At 43.9% G+C, this 18645-nt stretch overlaps 1 protein-coding gene across 1 annotated transcript in view; it reads left to right on the top strand.

The window, feature by feature from the left end:
- Positions 1 to 7029: 7029 nt before the first annotated feature.
- SLU7 (SLU7 homolog, splicing factor) overlaps positions 7030 to 18645 on the top strand; it is a 252508-nt gene continuing 240892 nt past the window's right edge. The window contains exon 1 of the mRNA XM_053376453.1: positions 7030 to 7040. The gene's annotated coding sequence lies outside the window, so the exon portion shown is untranslated. The remainder of the gene's footprint in view (positions 7041 to 18645) is intronic.

Genomic DNA, 18645 nt, shown 5'->3' with positions numbered 1-18645 from the left:
CTTGCGATTTCTGCTCGAGCATAAACACATGAATGTACCTGGAAAAAGAATCAATTAGAACCATGAAGTACCTTGCTCCTCCCAAAGAGGGCGCAAGAGGACCTACCAGGTCTGCGTGCACTAGCTGGTAGGGTTTGGAAGCCTGCCTGCTAGACTCCTTGCCTTTTGGAGCAACCTTCACCTTGTTCTCTGCACAAGAGACACATTTCATGTGAAATTTACAGGGTTTGATGTCCAAACCTTCAACCAACCCAGGCATCTTGGCCAGCGCTTGCCAAGAGAGGTGACAAAATCTTCTATGTGCATCATGAATACATCCTGCATGAAGAACCTTGTTAGTTTGTGCAACACAACAAGAATCAGCATTAGATATAACAACATTGTCATCATAAGTTAGACAGAACAAAGCATCCATCAACTTTGCATGCCACATGTCCTCTTTGCCTTTTCTGATGACACAGACAGTCCTCTTGAAGGAAACCTCAAAACCACGCCCAGTCAGCTGTGGGACACTAATCAAATTGTCCGCAGCTCCTGGAACAAAAAGTACATCTCTGATGGTAGTATGCAGACTTGCAAGTTTCACAGTCCCAACTCCTGCAATTTGCAAAGTCCTTCCATCAGCCAGGTGGATCTCTCCATCTTGAGGTGTAAAGGAGATAAACAAATGGCGGTCCTTGGCAAGATGGCGACTGGCCCCAGAATCAATAACAAACCTGGCCTTCGCTTTTAGAGCAGGTGTGCTGGCAAACATAACCTTGTTTTCCACCAGCGTGGGCTTTTGCAGCTTGCCCCCCTGCTCCTGGCCATCAGACGTGCCTTTAGCCTTTGGTGGAGCTGTGCCAGCAAACATAGCCTTGTTTTCCACTGGCGTGGGCTTTTGCAACTTGCCCCCCCGCTCCTGGCCATCTGCAGGCTTTATCCTTTGTTTACATCTGGCCTTCCGGCCTCTGCATAGGCTCTGACCTTGGTTCTCACGAGAAACAGAGCTCTCAGCTGCCGACTCCTTGGCTCCCCCTGGAGGCTGGAATGCTGCCTGGGATGACGTGGCAGTCTGCTCCCCCTGCAGCTTGCAACCGGTGCCCTCAGCATCCCTGCATTCACTAGCATTCTGGGAAACAGCCAGGACCTCCGATGCATTCAAACTCTGGGCTGGGGTGATTGGCAGGTGGGCCTTTTTCAAAGCATCCCACATGTCATGTGCCGTGAGATTTCCAGCAAGCGTCTTTATTTCCTCCAGAGAGACGGATAAGACTATTATATCAACGGCCCTCGAATGCTGGGCCTCCCATTTCTCTGTCCGAGGAACTGGAGTGGCTTCAAACACAGTATGCCAGACTCCAAACTGACGCAGCAAACTCTCACACCATTCTGCCCAGCTCTGATAATTGTGCCGATTTAACTTCGGGCACTCAGTGGCCTCCGAAGCTTGGAAAACATCCATTCCAGCCTTTTACGTGAGCCTTGCGTCTTTTTGCCTTCAAAGACGTCTTATCTCGGCAGCCCATAAATCACGATGCCTCTGGCTCGGCTCCCAGGCCAATTAGTCTTGCCGGACATCAAAGACGTATTCCGCGGCAAACAGAAAAGCCTCTGCTTTCGCTTTTCCAACATACCTTTCAGCAGTCTGTCGCTGTCTTACTCTCCTGCAAGTGCCGTGAATCTGGGCCCATAACCTATTGTTGGGATACTGCCAGGGAGATAAAGTCCACCTGAGCCCCCAAGCTCCTTGCCGGACGATCCATCGACCTCCCGTAGTCATGCAGTATCAGCAATTTAGCGACACGAAGCCTCAAGAAAAGATAGCCACATTCTTGGACTTGTGCACACTCTATCAGCAGAATTCACACAGCAAAAGTTGCACAGCAGGACAGCATATTTACAGCATATTTAATCAGTGTAGGTCAGAACAAAAGAAGACATGACCGTCTGCTCCGACTGCTCAGGCAAACAGCAGAAAACGAAAGGAACAGACAACATAAACATCCTGTGAGACAGGAAATGCGCAGGCTGTTATACAAACATCCTGCTCCCTTTTAAGGTGGAACGGAAATATCCTAACAATAACATGTAGACAGGCTCACAGCATAGCTTGGCCCATCATGAGAGATCCTGTGACACCACCAGTCATTTCCAAGGATGAGAGGCTTCACATATCTGGATGATCTGCTTGACAAGCTGTTTTATGTGGTATGGCTGCCATGTGCAACACGCATCACGTGGAATCTGATGCTAGAGACCTCCAAAAGGCAACAATGCTATGAGACTGGCAATTATACAAATTATTGGAGTGACCAATGGCTATTTGTTATGACTGCTGTATATTGCCTCCAGAATCAGAGAGGGCATGCCTAACCTGAATGCCAGTCATTGGGGAACAGCAATGGGAGATTGCTGAGGAATGCCCTTCCCCCTGCCATGTGCGAAGCAGGAAGTATCAGTTGCTTCAGACATCTTGTGAAGGCTTTCCCTGTTTTGGGAATGGGCTCTGTTTTACATGTTAGAATCTTCTGACTTTCTGTTTTATTCATTTTTCTGTTTTATTCATTCAGCCCTTGGTCTGATCCAACTGAACTTTTCAACTGCTGTAAGGTAAAGGTAAAGGTAAAAGGTTCCCTGGACAGTTAAGTCCAGTCGAATTTGACTATGGGGTGTAGCCCTCACCTCCGCTTTCAGGCCGAGGGAGCCAGCATTTGCCCGCTAACAGCTTTCCAGGCCATGTGACCAGCATGACTAAACTGCTTCTGGCACAACAGAACACCATGATGAGTGCCATAGCACACAGAAACAATGTTTACCTTCCTGCCACAACAGTATCTACTCGTGCTGGAATGTTTTTGAACTGCTAGATTGGCAGGGGCTGGGACAGAGCAATGGGAGCTCACACCATCACACAGATTTGAACTACAATGGCACCTCGGGTTAAGTACTCAATTCATTCTGGAGGTCTGTTCTTAACCTGAAACTGTTCTTAACCTGAAGCACCACTTTAGCTAATGGGGCCTCCTGCTGCCGCCGCGCCGCCGGAGCACAATTTCTGTTCTCATCCTGAAGCAAAGTTCTTAACCTGAAGCACTATTTCTGGGTTAGCGGAGTCTGTAACCTGAAGCCTATGTAACCTGAAATGTATGTAACCTGAGGTACCACTGTACCAACTTTATGATCGGCAAGCCCACGGTACTCAGTGGTTTAGACCACAGCGCCACCGACATCCCATTGTGCCTGACCAGTCTACAGTCTCTAGGACTGCTTGCCTGTCAGGCTGACAATGCCAGAATGTATCCACAGCCCCACTTTGTGCTTTCCACTCTACCAACCATGTCCTTTAAAGCAGAGCTTTCAAGGTTTCATCATCCTGTACTTTAAATAAAGGTAAGTCTTTTGTTTGCTCTTATCTGAACACGAGTTGCACTTTCTATTTTGTCCCAATAATCACCACAAGAGGGATGAATACATTTTTATACCAGCCGTGTTGCTGCTGTTTACCCGTCTATCTGATATTCGCCTGTTGCTCTTGTGCTTCATCTTTCTTGATTTATAGTCAGAAGGCATGCTAAAATAAGAGTCATTTGTACTACACAGCAGTACCAATGCAGTGCTAGAAAAACGCTCAGGATGAATGGCTTGAAGGGCACTCAGATGATTTCTTTTCCTGCTGACTTTGCTTCTTTGCTGAAAATCCCTGGATGTGATTACAGTTTGAGGAGAGAGGGAGGTCCTGTCTGCTTCAGAGAAATTTCTGGATTGTTATGGTCACTGTATACTAAAAAAACAGAAGGGGGAGGGAGATGTAAGACAAGGAATGGTGTTCAAGGATAACACAGCACATATGCTGCTACCGTTTGGGGCTGTCATGATGTATTTCATTTTATTTATTATAGGATTTTTATCCTGCCCTTCAACCAATTCCCACGCTATTTAATCCATCAACCAATCCCCCTCCACTATTTAGCCCATGGCATTCATTGATATCTTCATCAGAGTAACTGGAATAATACAGCTCACATTCATCTTTTTCATCTTCAGGCTTAAGGAGTGCTCAGACCCTATTTCATGGGTAGGCAAACTAAGGCCCGGGGGCTGGATCCGGCCCAATCGCTTTCTAAATCCAGCCCAATTAATGGTCCAGGAATCAGCGTGTTTTTACATGAGTAGAATGTGCCCTTTTATTTAAAATGCATCTCTGGGTTATTTGTGGGGCATAGGAATTCATTCATTTCCCCCCCAAAAATATAGTCCAGCCTCCCTTAAGGTATAAGGAACAGTGGACCGGCCCCCTGCTTCAAAAGTTTGCTGACCCCTGCCCTATTTGTTACCCATCCCCAGCCAGTGTGGGGCAGTGGCCTTACATACTGAACAACTCTGATTTCTTTAGACAATGAAACCAAGAGAGTAATTTTAATTGATTCATTTCTCAGCTTTATTTAATAAGGTTGAAATTAGACTACGTTAGGGCCGCCCCAAAATAGATATAAACATAATGTGCCATCTTTAAAGGTTGTGTTTTAAAACTTCTGTTTGATATGCATATATTAGGGATGGTTGAATCGATCACAGCCTGCCCTGCCCTGCTTCCATAGGTGGATGTGAATGTGTGTCCTTCCTCATTCCTGTGTGGATTTTTAAGGACAATTCCAGGGAAATCCTTTTGTGACATAAAGTCACAAAAACATATACCAATGAGGTATACTTATGAGGTGAATGGAAGATTTTTTCTCTCTCTCTTTCGTGTTTTAACACTTTTAAGCTGCTTGGAGCAGTTTCAAAGTGCAGCACCTCTTCTGCACAGGGTATTGTACAAAAAGGTATTGTACATAAAATCAAAAGATTCCTGCCCCCATGCCAGACTGGTAGAGCTTAGAGGCAGAAGGCAATGTTCTCAGTGTTGATCTAGCTCCTCCCAGGGAGAGCTAAGCCCGACAGAGCATCTTACTCTATGGTCTCAATCCCTTCATTCCTTAATTAGACTTGGCATGATCAAACTTGACATGAGCCAACAGTGTGACGCGGCAGCTAAAAAAGCCAATGCAATTCTGGGCTGCATCAATAGGAGTATAGCATCTAGATCAAGGGAAGTAATAGTGCCACTGTATTCTGCTCTGGTCAGACCTCACCTGGAGTACTGTGTCCAGTTCTGGGCACCACAGTTCAAGAAGGACACTGACAAACTGGAACGTGTCCCGAGGAGGGCAACCAAAAAGGTCAAAGGCCTGGAAACGATGCCTTATGAGGAACGGCTAAGGGAGCTGGGCATGTTTAGCCTGGAGAAGAGGAGGTTAAGGGGTGATATGATAGCCATGTTCAAATATATAAAAGGATGTCACATAGAGGAGGGAGAAAGGTTGTTTTCTGCTGCTCCAGAGAAGCGGACACGGAGCAATGGATCCAAACTACAAGAAAGAAGATTCCACCTAAACATTAGGAAGATCTTCCTGACAGTAAGAGCTGTTCGACAGTGGAATTTGCTGCCAAGGAGTGTGGTGGAGTCTCCTTCTTTGGAGGTCTTTAAGCAGAGGCTTGACAACCATATGTCAGGAGTGCTCTGATGGTGTTTCCTGCTTGGCAGGGGGTTGGACTCGATGGCCCTTGTGGTCTCTTCCAACTCTATGATTCTATGGTTATGTGGGGCTGGTTATCCCACAAAGTTTCCCCTTGTTATATCTAAGGTGCATCGTTGTAATGCACATAACAGAGTGTGGAAACTTCAGTTAATCTGAGACAACTTCTTCCACTGGTATCTAAAGCGAGGTGCTCTGATCACATTGCCTGAGGGCTCTTTCGGTCACACTGGCTCCCAGTTTGCTAGCAGGCTCAATATACAGTACTATGGTACCTTTAAGGCCTTAAAAGTGGTCCAAGTCAGGGGCTTCTTCCTTTGGTCCTCCATTCAGCAACTGAGGCTCTAGTGATCATCCCTTTCCCATTTCAAATTCAGTGGTTTGGCTGCAAGGCCAAAACCCTTATTGGGTTGTGGAATGCATATTCAGAGGGGGCTCGTACAGCAACCTTGTTGCTCAGTTATCAGCAAGCAGCTGAAACATGGCTTTTAGAGAAAGCTTTGGGATCTAACCAATTTAATTTGGAGCTGTTGCTGTTCGTTTTTCTTTGGGTTATTTTAGAGCCCTCCCCCTGACTCTTATATCATTAACATTTTAAAACTATGTTTAAAATTTACAAGGTAAACTGCCTTGAGAGCTTTTGACAGAAAGGCAGGATATAAATTTGTGTAGCAAATAGATATGTAAAAATATTCACTTGTAAGGCTCTCCTTGATGAAGCAAACCTTTATCCTAATGAGAATTGAGTCAAACAGTCGTTTCAGGGATTGCTGCTGAATTGCTTTACAACATTCTGGCTACAATGAGCAATAAGAGTTATCAATGAGATGAGAGCTGATCTGCCATCTAACAGCATCTTAAATCAACATTTCCCTCTGAAAGGACTGCAAGGTTCCTTACTGTATTGGAAAATTGTGCACTCCTCAACAGCCACTATTATCCAGGGGAAATGAACGGAATGGCGCTATGTAGGTCAGCATCAGAATTGTTAAGGTTCAGCTGAAAAGCTCACTCAAAACTATGCCCGAATCACTAGGAGGATGCAGAGATGGCCTGGCCTCCTCAACGTCTGTGACCACATCTCTTAGCTACTGTTTTTTGAAGACTATGGGGTATATTCACAGAAATGTGCCAGGATATTAGCTTTGCAAGTTTTATAAATAAGTGCCATTTTTTTCCCGGAGCCCTAGGTTGCCAGTTACCACCTAGAGCTGATTAAGCCACTTCAACCCTCAAATTGTTGAGGGTTCAATTCAGGTTTCCTACAATAGTAATTTGCACTTTGAGTAATTTGCACTAGTAATTTGAGTTCCTTTTCTATTTTTATTAATAAATATATATATGTTCCAATAACACATTTTTTTTCACATAATACATGTGTATACATCTAAAAATTAATTGACTGTGAATTGACCAACAAAATTGTAAGTAACTTTCTGTTGGTTAGAATGTGGTGCTGATAATACCAAGGTGACAGCTTCGGTCCCCGTATGGGACAGCTGCATATTCCTGCATTGCAGGGGGCTGGACTAGATGATCCTCAGGGTCCCTTCCAACGCTACAGTCATATGATTCTGTGAAGCCTTGGATGATAAATTGAGAATTTATCAAACTTCAGATAAACCTTTAACTTGGAGTGTTGGAACCAACATTCTTCCTGTTTTGTTTGTTTTTGTTTGTAAACAAAAAACCCACCATTCCACTTTGTGAATTAAACTGATAACATTTACCCAAAATTCATCATGGGCTTGCTTTGAGTCAGTGTCTTTCCTTAATACAATTATTCCCTTGACTTATTTATTTGCCAGTGTGGTGTAGTGGTTAAGAGCGGTAGTCTCGTAATCTGGGGAACCGGGTTTGAGCCTCCGCTCCTCCACATGCAGCTCCTGGGTGACCTTGGGCCAGTCACACTTCTTTGAAGTCTCTCAGCCCCACTCACCTCACAGAGTGTTTGTTGTGGGGGAGGAAGGGAAAGGAGATTGTTAGCTACTTTGAGACTCCTTAAAAGGGAGTGAAAGGCGGGATATCAAATCCAAACTCTTCTTCTTCTTCTTCTTCTTCTTCGAATTCTTCATTAGTTCTCATGAACCCTTCCCATTTTGCTACAGTTTTCTTTTCTAAAAAACAAAACAAATTCTGTTCCTTTTTTGGAGATGAATTGTGGGTAGCCATTCTTAGCAATTCCAGAAAAAACGCCGACATCTTTATTGTGATGTCTGCCACAAGTGAATATGCATTCTGTTCGAGTCAAAGTTGTTGGAATACATATAAAACAGTCAGCTGGGGAACAAAAGCACTGGGGAAATAAGTTGAAGACTTAAATCAGGATGGAGGAATTAGCTGTCTGCAAACTGTCAGTCAAAAGGCACAGTCTGAAGGCACCGCAGCAGCCATGAGCATTAAAGAAACACTTAACTCTGGGCAATGATGAGATTCTGGTTCTATGCGGGTCATGTGAGCAACTCTCCTTCTTTTGTTCTGCAGCAGTAATCACCTTTCTTGTTCAGGCTCCATAGGTGAGGAGCACCTGTGATACTGAATAGAGACATTTCAAAGTGTGGAGAGCTGCAGTAAATAGATTTCACATTCCAAGGGCACTGAAGAACAGTGAAGTGTGACTGCAGTGCAATAGTGGAATCTCTTTGCATGTGCTCCCTGGGAACTCATGGAAGTTGTTTCTACCGTATGTTTCATGAATTTAACTTTTCTCTAAGCCTTTTTTCCCCTGCCCTTTCTTCCCTTCACCTCCTGCTTTTGGAAAACTTGCTAAAACAGCCCCCAAAGTGCTTTGATCTGCAGGGACAAATGCATCTTCCATGGTTTCCCTTGGAAAAATTCTGCAGTGCGAGATTAATTCTGTAGCTACAATTAACCATTAAGGGGGGGTTGTCATGTTTTTAAAGCATTTTGCTGCCGTGTTTGGCTTGCTGTATGAATGGCGTTGTGGTGTTAAGATCCAGAGTCTGCAAAGTTAGTTTTATTGGACTGGGTTCCGCTAAACACTTGTGCTAGTGGGAGGCAGTGCAAAGAGTCCTGCTACTGCAATGGGGCTTTCCCTCTCCTCTCCTTGCAGCCCGAAATCATTTCCTGGTGGAAAAAAATCGTAATAGCATGATGTTGAATTCCTCCCATTCTTTCTTTGAATTTTTGTGTGCTGCCGTGGGCACATAATGACATGCCATCTAAAATAATTTACTCCAATCTTTTTATGCAATGGAAATTATTTTGCCTGAAGTGTTGGGTGTAACCCAACAGCTTGTATACATCTTTCAGCTGCCAGCTGGGCCAATAAAAGCTGCTGTCACCTCACTGATTTCTATGTTTCTGTTTCTGTAGGACATGCTTGACCTCCATCATCTCAATCTAGATAAATGTTGCAACATGTGGCTGAAATATTTTTGGTTCTCTATAAATCACCTGTCACATTATCTGTATCTTGGCTTCTTGTGCACCAGCAACAGTTATTTAAGACATTGTTACTGACATTGGTTGATGTGATGATGAAGTTCAGTATCTGCCTGGTGACTCTAATAACTTTAAGTCTATGGAGGTGTCACTATGAGGGATACAGCATACGTTTACTTACAGCCCTTTCAGGGATGCAACCAAAGAGTGGAATTCTTCCAACTGCAGAATTTGAGAGCACCACAATAAGGAAATCCAAGCTGGTGGCAGCAGAGAGGCTGCAGCAACAACTGGAGTGCGTTACACTAAGGTACAGAGGGTGTCAGCAAATAGGATTCTGTGGCTGTGCAGCCCCAAGCTTAAAGGAACTGCTAAACCAGGTCTAGGGTAGCTCTAAGCTTCCCATGCTAGGAACAGTGATTCAACCCTTAGCGTTTTAGCCAGTAAAGTTCAGCAATCCCCTCTTTGAAGCATTCTGCAGGAGTTCAGCTCTACAATCTTGTCTCCCCTGCATTTTCTCCTCTCCCTAGCCCAATCTGCCACTTCTGCTCTCCAGGAGTCACTTTTGCTTGCAGAGAACCAGCACCCTCGCTCTTGGTTGGCTGACCTGCACCTTTCCATCCATCAGCTTATACCAACAGTAGTATAATCAACAAAAGTTGTTGGCCAAACAAAATTTTCAATATAGGCTGCCATACGCCCAGGTTTTCCTGGACGCCATTTTTGAAGGACCAGTCCTGGCAATGTCCATGAATTTCCAGACATGTGGCAGCCCTCACCAACAGTTACCACAAAGTACAACTCTAACCAGCCTGCAAATGAGTGTGTCATGCTGAGTTCAGACATTACGTTTTGTCTCCACTTTCCGCTTCCAGCCACTTGGTGGAGCGTATTCTTTTCTCTACAGCTTTACACAGGCACAGACATTTTGGCAACCTTCTGAGGTAATCTTCTTTAAGAGGAGAGTGCAGCAGAAGAGAGTGATAACTTTGTAACAATCTGTACATATGCACAGGTTGAGCAGGTTGTTGTGGGGTTGAATAAGCAAAGAACACAGATACTGCCACATTCTATTCAGAGCAGCATCAAGAGAGTTGTCCCAAAATTCAGATAAATCTTAGGCCAAATTTCCCTCCTGTCCACCTGCTTTCAGCTCCCTTGGCATTCTCTCCCTCAGTGAGTCTGATTTCAGCTCGCATCTCAGCAAATGGATGTAACTTAAGGTGCATTCGAGCTACTTGGTACAAAGAATCCAATTGCCTCTTGGTGTCCATTGTCCATTTACAGTAGCCCTATTATTCGAAAGTGCCATCCCTTCTTTTTGCATAATGGAACCATGCGGCTCATGCCATTGCTCTCGCCACAACAGGAAATGAGAACTTGGAACTGCATCTTTCAACTGCTGTGCAAACACAGTGTCACAAACTGTGCATGCAAATATACTGACATTGCAGAGATGCTAAAGGAGAAGATTGCAGACAGACACTCTGGTGCAGGATTGCGGCAGCAATGAAGCATTTCAAATCAATGTTTGGTTTTGACTGCAATCTTACCTGTCAATCTAAAAACTACTTACTTGGAAATAAGTTCCATGGGAATTGAGGATGCAGCAATAGAGAGGTCTTTGGCACCTTTAACTGGAAATGAATTTAGTTAAAATCAATGGACCTTACAAATAAATGTGTTTAGTCTCTAGGCATAAGGATAACAGAAAGTTGCACATATTTCTGTGCTTCATTTTTTATATTATTCTTCTTTGGCGATCACTCATAGCCAAGTAAGATTGTCTTCCATAAACATGGTTTTAACAATGAGTCCGTAAGTGACTGTGGAGGCTAATTCTGGATCCACATGTCCTTCCACAGTGGGAACTGGTTTCTGGGCGGGAATTGATCACGGTGTGGATTTGCTAAGTGTGCCTTCCTCTTAGCACGTTTCTCTCTTGCGTCCTGAGTTTGTGTCTTCAAAGCCCATGACACCTTTGGTAAAGGCTGTTCTCCAACTATAGCGCTCACAGGCCAGTGTTTCCCAGTTGTCAGTGTTTATACTACATTTTTTTAGATTTGCCTTGAAACAGTCTTTAAACCTCTTTTGTTGACCACCAGCATTACACTTTCCATTTTTAAGTTCGGAATAGAGTAGTTGCTTTGCATCTGCACAACATGACCAGTCCAACGAAGTTGATGTTGAAGAACCATTGCTTCAACACTAGTGATCTTTGCTTCTTCCAGTACACTGATATTAGTTCTCCTGTCTTCCCAAGTGATGTGTAAAATTTTTCGGAGACACCATTGATGGAATCTTTTGAGGAGTTGGAGATGGCGTTCATAGGTAGTCCATGTTTCACAAGCATATAGTAAGGTTGGTAGTACAATAGCTTTGTAAACAAGCATTTTGGTTTCCCTGTGAATGTCCCGGTCCTCAAACACTCTGTGCTTCAATTAGGAGAAAGCCGCACTCACAGAGCTCAGGCGATGCTGGATTTCGGCATTTGGGTTGGGTATTTGGAAGACATCTGTGCATGAATTTGTTTTATGTGTGTAGATTAGAACTTGAAGGGTCCTCTTTGTATTCTTCTCCAAATGATAAAAGGTTGTGTGTGTTTTGTGGTTCTTTGGACTGCAGCTAAAACAAAGCATACTTTTCTCACTGTAGAGTTTGACAGCCAGACCCTTCTAACCTCTATCTGCCATAGCAGACCTCAACAGGAATGGCAGAATGCATCTTTTTAAAAATTGCAGAAGAATGCAGCGACCTTTCCCTTACACCCACCTTTCTCAAACTCTGAAGCTCATGTAGGCCCTGACAAGTCTTAACTGTCCAGGGGTCCTTTACCTTTAGTGTTATGCCACACTAAAAGATTGATTAACTGCAAGTGCAGAATGAACAGTACACAACTTGTGCCAGTTCCATAGTACAATCTTTTTATTCCAATGGAACCTATGCCAAAATAACGCATATGGGTTCAGGCATTGACCTTAAAGTTCTTACTTGTAATTGGGTTCTGAATTGAAGTTGTTCATCAGTGGAATAACAAAGGAAGAATCATTTGCACTGTCTTAAGTGTTCTTGAATGGCAACCTTAAATTTGCTTCCTTTTTGTGTACAAGAAAAATGTGCCAGTGTAAGAATGAACCCAAAGTGTTTTAAAGGCCAGTACCACAGTGTACTTTGTCATTTGATTCAAACAGTCTGAATAGAGTCAAATATGCAAATTATGTACTTATTTTAGGTCAGGTAAAAGCAATAGAGCAATTTAACTTAACGCTCTCCATCCAAAGTCCCATGCACACACTTGCAGTACACCTCAGGCGAACTTCCTCATTTACTTCAGTGGAGGGCTGGCTCTGAGCATCACCTTGGTCTTGCAGAGCTGTTCCCTTTACTGAAATGAATAGAGAAACCATAGTGGGCAAAGTTGCTCTGTGTGTACATCAGAGCTTCCACACTTACATTTGGTAACTGTGGTGCTCATTATAACACACACACACACACAAACACACACACACACATCAGATATGTTTATGAATGCTAAAGTATTATTTTGAGAACTCTCTTGCAAGCAGTCATCAAGATCATAAGAGGAGACACTAAATAACTTTATTTTGAGAACTCTGCCAGAATGAAGTCATTTATTGACCAATGTGATTAACTATGCCAATTATATCCACTCCTTGGAACTTGTTAAATAATTATTTAGTGTCTCCTCTTTCTGAGTAATCAATTATGTTGGTAATTCCCAAAATGAAGAATGAATATGATCTTGATGACTGCTTGCTGTTTCACTCAACATAAAACATCTTGATTCTTTACACTCCATTGAATCCAAACCTTGAGAAAATGAGGCATGTTGATACTTAATGCATAAAATACATCCAGAAGCTGCAAAGCCTCAATAGTTAGGAAATGGGAGGAAGCATCGGGTGACGATTTAGATCAGACATGTACAAAAGAGGTGTTGTTCTGCATTTGATTTTGTTTCTGAAACTTGCCTGTGCCTTGAATTTCTGTTTTAAAATGGTGCTTCTTTCTGAAGCCGATCTATCAGCTTGATCAAAAGGAGGGAGGAAGCAATTACAGCTCAGCATTTCTAATAAGGTGGCTAACAGCTGAGCTCCCATTAAGTTTTTAAGCTCTAATTTGAGACGACTGGGAGGTAGGAACATCACCTTTCTAAGTGGGAGTTCATGCTATATTGTTTACAGTAGCATCAGCATGGCCTTTTTTGCAGTACATACAGAGTGCCGAATCACCATTTTAAGGACAAAACAAACAAACAAAAATACACTAGAAGTCAATATTCCAGCAGAGATGTACAAACAGTATTTGCTCCTTGGCTACTTGCCCTCCAGAAGAAATTGGAGCACTGCATGGGAGCCTGCTCTTTTGGGGCCATGGATCGTAGGGGAGGCAGTGAGAAGAAGCTGGTTTATCAGTGAGCCTGGTGGGTAATTGGGCATCTTCTCTTGTTTTTCTTGAAAACACTGTGCCTTTGCTCTCCTGCCTCCATAAACTGGATGCGGAGGAGAGTAGAGATAGCATTATGGCAAAATTTGGCTGCAAGGGAGATTGAAAAGGAATCTGAGCTGCCCAGGACCACCTCACTCCATCTCTTCCTTCAACTTCAGGTCTTCGTCAACTTACTTTTTTCCATCTTCTCCTGCTTCCAGTGGTGCCTGTCCAATTGTCTTCTGGAAGCTTGCAAGCGGAACATGAAGGCAACAATCCTCTCCTGTTGCTTGTCCTCCAGAATCTGGCCTGTTGCTTCTGAGCATGAATGTTCCATTTAGGTATTATGGCTGAATAGATGTGGCTTCTGTGGATGCAACTTTGCATGGGTGGAACTGAAGGAGGGTGTTGTCGGATGTGTGTTGTTGGAAGTGCCTTATAGCCCTGGGAGACGTAAGCATCATATTTTTTTGAAGGCATGATCTGTCCTTCAGCAGCACTTGTTATAGATGTGCCATATTTCCCCTAGAAAGTAGAACTAGATATAAAGGAGCTCTCTCTGCCTCTCTTTCTGACAAAATCACCCCTTGCACTCTAAATAGCATCTTTTTCTGAAGTGGCAAATTTGTATCATTCATCACCTTTGCACCTGACTGGATGACCTATAGATAAAATATCAAAGGAGAGTGATAATGGGATCCAGGGAGTGCAGACTGACACCAGTGACTCAGGCTTTGCTTTGAGGGCTTTGCTTATAAGGTTTATCTGCTTCAATCTGGAGATTATCAGTGTAACAGATTTGCTGTCCAAATAAATTAGTCTAGGTTACCCAGAATTGGGTGATTGACAAAGCTCCAAATGCATTGCTTTACCTGCTATCTATCAAATCTTACCTGAAATATGAACCCCATCTAATGCTCAGAACAATATATTAAAAAATCATGTTTGATTAAACCTGTCAGTAGGAAATAACTCTGATTTAATAGAATTGTTGCTTGAACACAGTGAATTTGACAGGGATAAAGGAAGGAACTACAGACCCTCTTTCCATTCCACAAAGTTTCCCCAATTACCTAGCAACACTGTCAAATTAGTGGAACAATTTGTTTAGCTACATGTACACGACATGTCAGAGCGTCATAAAGACAGGTGAGGGACCACAGCTCATCTATAATGCACTTGGCTTTACATCAGGGGTGGGTAACCTATGTGCCCCACCTAGGTGTTTTTGGACTACAACTCCCATCAGCCCCAACCACCATGGTCAATGGACAGGGAGGATGGGAGTTGGAGTCAAATGACATACGTAGGGTCACAGGTTATTCATCTCTGCTCTAAATTTATCAGGTCCCTTGGCATTTCCTTTTTAAAAAAGGTTGAAGGTGATAGGAAAGACTCCTCTGTCTAAGTCCCTATAGAGTCACTACCGGTGAGAGCAGATGGTCCCGGGCTAGACAGGCAAATACTGTAGTCTTTTAAAAATCTATAACTCACTATCCTATGTGTGGGTGTCAGTGCCGGATTTACTTATAAGCTAAACAAGTTATAGCTTAGGGGCCCACTCTCTTGGGGGCCCCAAAAAAATTTAAAGGGAAAAAAACCTGTATGTACATTTCCAAAATATAAGATAAAAAACAAATAAAATAAAACCTACATACAGCAACAGTGTTTTGTGTTGTGTAGGCTCCTATTTTTTATGTGCAAATGGCCTTAGATACCTATTAGGTCCATAGATTACCACATAGCATATATTCAACACAAAAAACAGTGACAAAATTTGTTGTTGACAAAGGACATCTGGACATATAAAGGGCCCAGTTACCTTCAGTTGCTTAGGGCCTCATCAAACCTAAATCCGGCCCTGGTGTGTGTAATGATAAAACAAAACCATGCCCCCCCCCAAATCTGTAGCAAGAATTTCCTGCTTCATGGCCTTACCTTGCATTCCAGAATCATATAAGCTTTCTATGATTCCCACAGGGAACTCAATCATGCAGCCAGTCCTGGCACAAAGTAAGCATGAACATACCACCCATCGGCTGAAAAGTCAGCTGCATGACTGAGTTTCCCATTGGGAATTTGATCAAGAAACCCATCCCTCCAAAAAGCAGCTTTGCCAGCCTGATGCTTAGTGCTTGGGAAACATAAAGAATAGGTGGTTGTTGGGCATTTAGCCCTGAACACAGCATGGGCAAAGCCCCTTGCACCGCAGTTCCCAAGTGACCAACAACCTGTTGACTGTTGGACATCTGGGAAGTACTGGGTAAGAAACCTGGCAACCCACCTATTGATTATCTGGCATCATATCAGGTGATTGGCATGTGAGTCGCCCTGCCCTAATTTTTTAAAAAATAAATAAATAAAAGGACCCACGTGCCCATAAATTTGCTGATGCTGACATCTGGCAAAAGAAAGAAAACAGCTGACCTGCCTCTTATCAGAATGTTGGCAACACTGGCTTTAATCTGCCGCATAGTTATGTGTCCTTCAAGTGATTGAAAGGGGGATGCATAACTCCACACTTGATTGCGACCATTGACGAGCCTCCCGCCCCACACTATAGGCCCTTAAGACCTGCCGATTTCAATGAAAACGCAAGTGTGCACAGCTGTTGGGCTGGACAGCAGCCACGGCAAGTCAGTTCTGGAGCTGGGAATAAGCTTTCAGCGTTGCGATCAAATTTCCTCCAGTTGTTATTTGGCAATCCTGAAAGGGGACGTGAGCTGAGCAGACAGGAGGTTCCTGGCTCCGCTGTGAAGGGCTGTAACAATGAAGAGGTAATCAAATTGGGCCCACGGTGTCTTGGTTCACTCAGCTGTGAAGGATTAAGTATGTCTCTGAGGGAACAGACATGTCATAAAGTATACAATGTCGGAGAGATTCAGGTGACATTTGGCTGGATGCTGTGAGAATTATGTGTCTCTAAATCGTTGACTGCTCCAGAAAAATGGGGGGGGTGAATGCACCCAAGTATTTTGTGCCGACTGACCCCAAACTGAAAATAAAGAGAGCTGGCATGTCATGGTGAATGGAGGTTTATGTTTCTCATTTATATAGGGTTTCTGGATGACATATCACAGCTCTGTCTACTCTCATTATTGAACTGCTGTATCCTCACTCAGCTCTATAAGGTACCTGCTTTCATGACTTTGACACTGCAAAATACTTGGCAAGTCTTGCTCTCTTGAATACAAGAACTGTCCTGCTAAAATTGGCATCCAGAAATCTGTGTCAGGTATCTTGTTGCCTGCTGGAAACGTGACCCAGCCCCTTGGTGCTCCTCAGGCTAACAAGCACGAAGCTCATTTAGGTTACATCGTCTAAGACCCTCTGAAATCAACCTGACTAGCACCTCAAAATCTCTGTGTGGCTGTAGGCCTAACCCTCGTCATGGGGATGCTGCTCAACATCACATCCTCCTGCCAAGTTTTATGTTGCTGTCCAGGCCAATATGTCGAGATGCTTTTATTATGCAGATCTGCCTCATCGTGGCACATGTGGCCGTGCTGCTGCTGCCTTTGGCTCCCAAGCAGATGACCTAAGAGCATGGCTGCACAAGAGCAAACAGGAGGAGGCTGCTCTGTGTAGAGAGATCTCTAAAAGCCAGAGTGGGAACAGAGAGATCACCTTGAGGGTTGCATTTTCAGCACTATTCCCATTGAAATGGGTGAAGTAGACTTTACTTCCAATTAAAGGTGCTTACAGCTGTTGCCTTGTATGGGTTCAATCCATTCTGCCTAACTTGTTTGTGAATTAGAGCCAAGGTTGTCATTAGTATTTATTAGGACATTGGCTATAAATGACCAGTAACAATTGCCAGGATCTAACGTGCAGTGTGTCGCCTTACACACACAGAGAGAGAGAGAGACTTCTCAGCCTTCCTCTTCCAGACTCAGTCTGCTCAGATGCAATGTCACCTGAAGAGCAGTGGACCCAACTGAGCCATGTTCCATTAGGTGGGAATCACAGTCACCAGAATTCCAGCTGGCAATTTCCCACAGACCATGCTCAGATTGCTTGGGACCATGATAATATACTTTCGTGTGTGTTCCGTTCTGTCTGCCATCACCATTCATCATGCCTGTGTCCTGTGTTTCTCTCTCACTTGCTGCTAGGTTGCTGCTAGGTTTCTAGGCACCGTCCATGAAGCTTCATGACTGAGCACTTTTGATGATGTTGTTGTTGTTACTCCGGAGCTTTCCCTTTGAAAACCCACTCTTGAAAACTCAATTGGAGCAAATGTTATTCCACAGAAAACCCAAATGGGTGTTTGCTCCAATTCAGCTTTAAGGATCAGGTTTTCGTGAGGAAAGCTCAGGGCAACAACAACAAAAAGCTCAGACACAGAGTGTTAAAGTGTGGGCCTCTGCCTGGAAAGAGTGGAGCAAAAGGTAAATGTGGATAAGCCCCACCTCTCCCTTCTAAAATTTATACTTCCACCAGGTAAAACAGAGGTTAGATATTGCTATTGCCAGGTGGGAACACTGGACATTCTCAAGAAAAAGGTGTGTTCTCACCCTCTACCCTGTAGTGCTGAAGAAAACAAAAATTACATTATATTACACAGGCACACTCTTACCCATATATATCCTAGAAACATAGGAAGTTGCCAAGCTCCCCAATGCCTTGCTCCTCTCCCTTCCCTTTCAGAAACTGGCAATGATGTGTGGCATTGGAAAGCCAGGTCAGCAAGGCCACTCCACCTGTGCCATCCCACCAGCCATATCTGTCCTTATACCAGGTTCCGCTGTTTGTCTAAGTCAGCATTGACTGCAAGGAGTCAAGAGGAGGTACTTTCCATTACCTGAGATATCAAGGAGTGAACCTGGGAGTTTCGGGCATGCAAAGCATGTGCTCTGCCACTCAGCTATGGGTCCTCATCCCACTGCTGAGCCCTTCTTCCTTTCCCCAAGTGAATGGTGCATAGTATTCATCTTATTCATTTTTACTGGTCTTGGCCTTTCTGGAGACTGTGCTTGATTCCATGGGTAGCAAGATACAGCTTGTGGCGAAGAGTCCTATCACGTCAGTCCAGACCACTATCCCAATATGCAGCAATCATGGAAATAGATGATTTGGGTTGTTTGCAAACATTAACTAACAGCAGCTCTCGAGCTGGGCCCTGTCTCCTCTCCCCCCAATTATTTCAGGTGTTACACATTTGCTGACAGCATGGATTTAAAGAGGAGGCAATTAGCAAACGTTCAAATCCACACCTGCTCGGTAACTCACA

This window comes from Podarcis raffonei, chromosome 2, assembly GCF_027172205.1.
Source record: "Podarcis raffonei isolate rPodRaf1 chromosome 2, rPodRaf1.pri, whole genome shotgun sequence".
Lineage (NCBI taxonomy): Eukaryota > Metazoa > Chordata > Lepidosauria > Squamata > Lacertidae > Podarcis > Podarcis raffonei.
The sequence above is the reverse complement of the archived record's forward strand: the minus strand, read 5'-3'. Positions and strand labels throughout refer to the sequence as shown.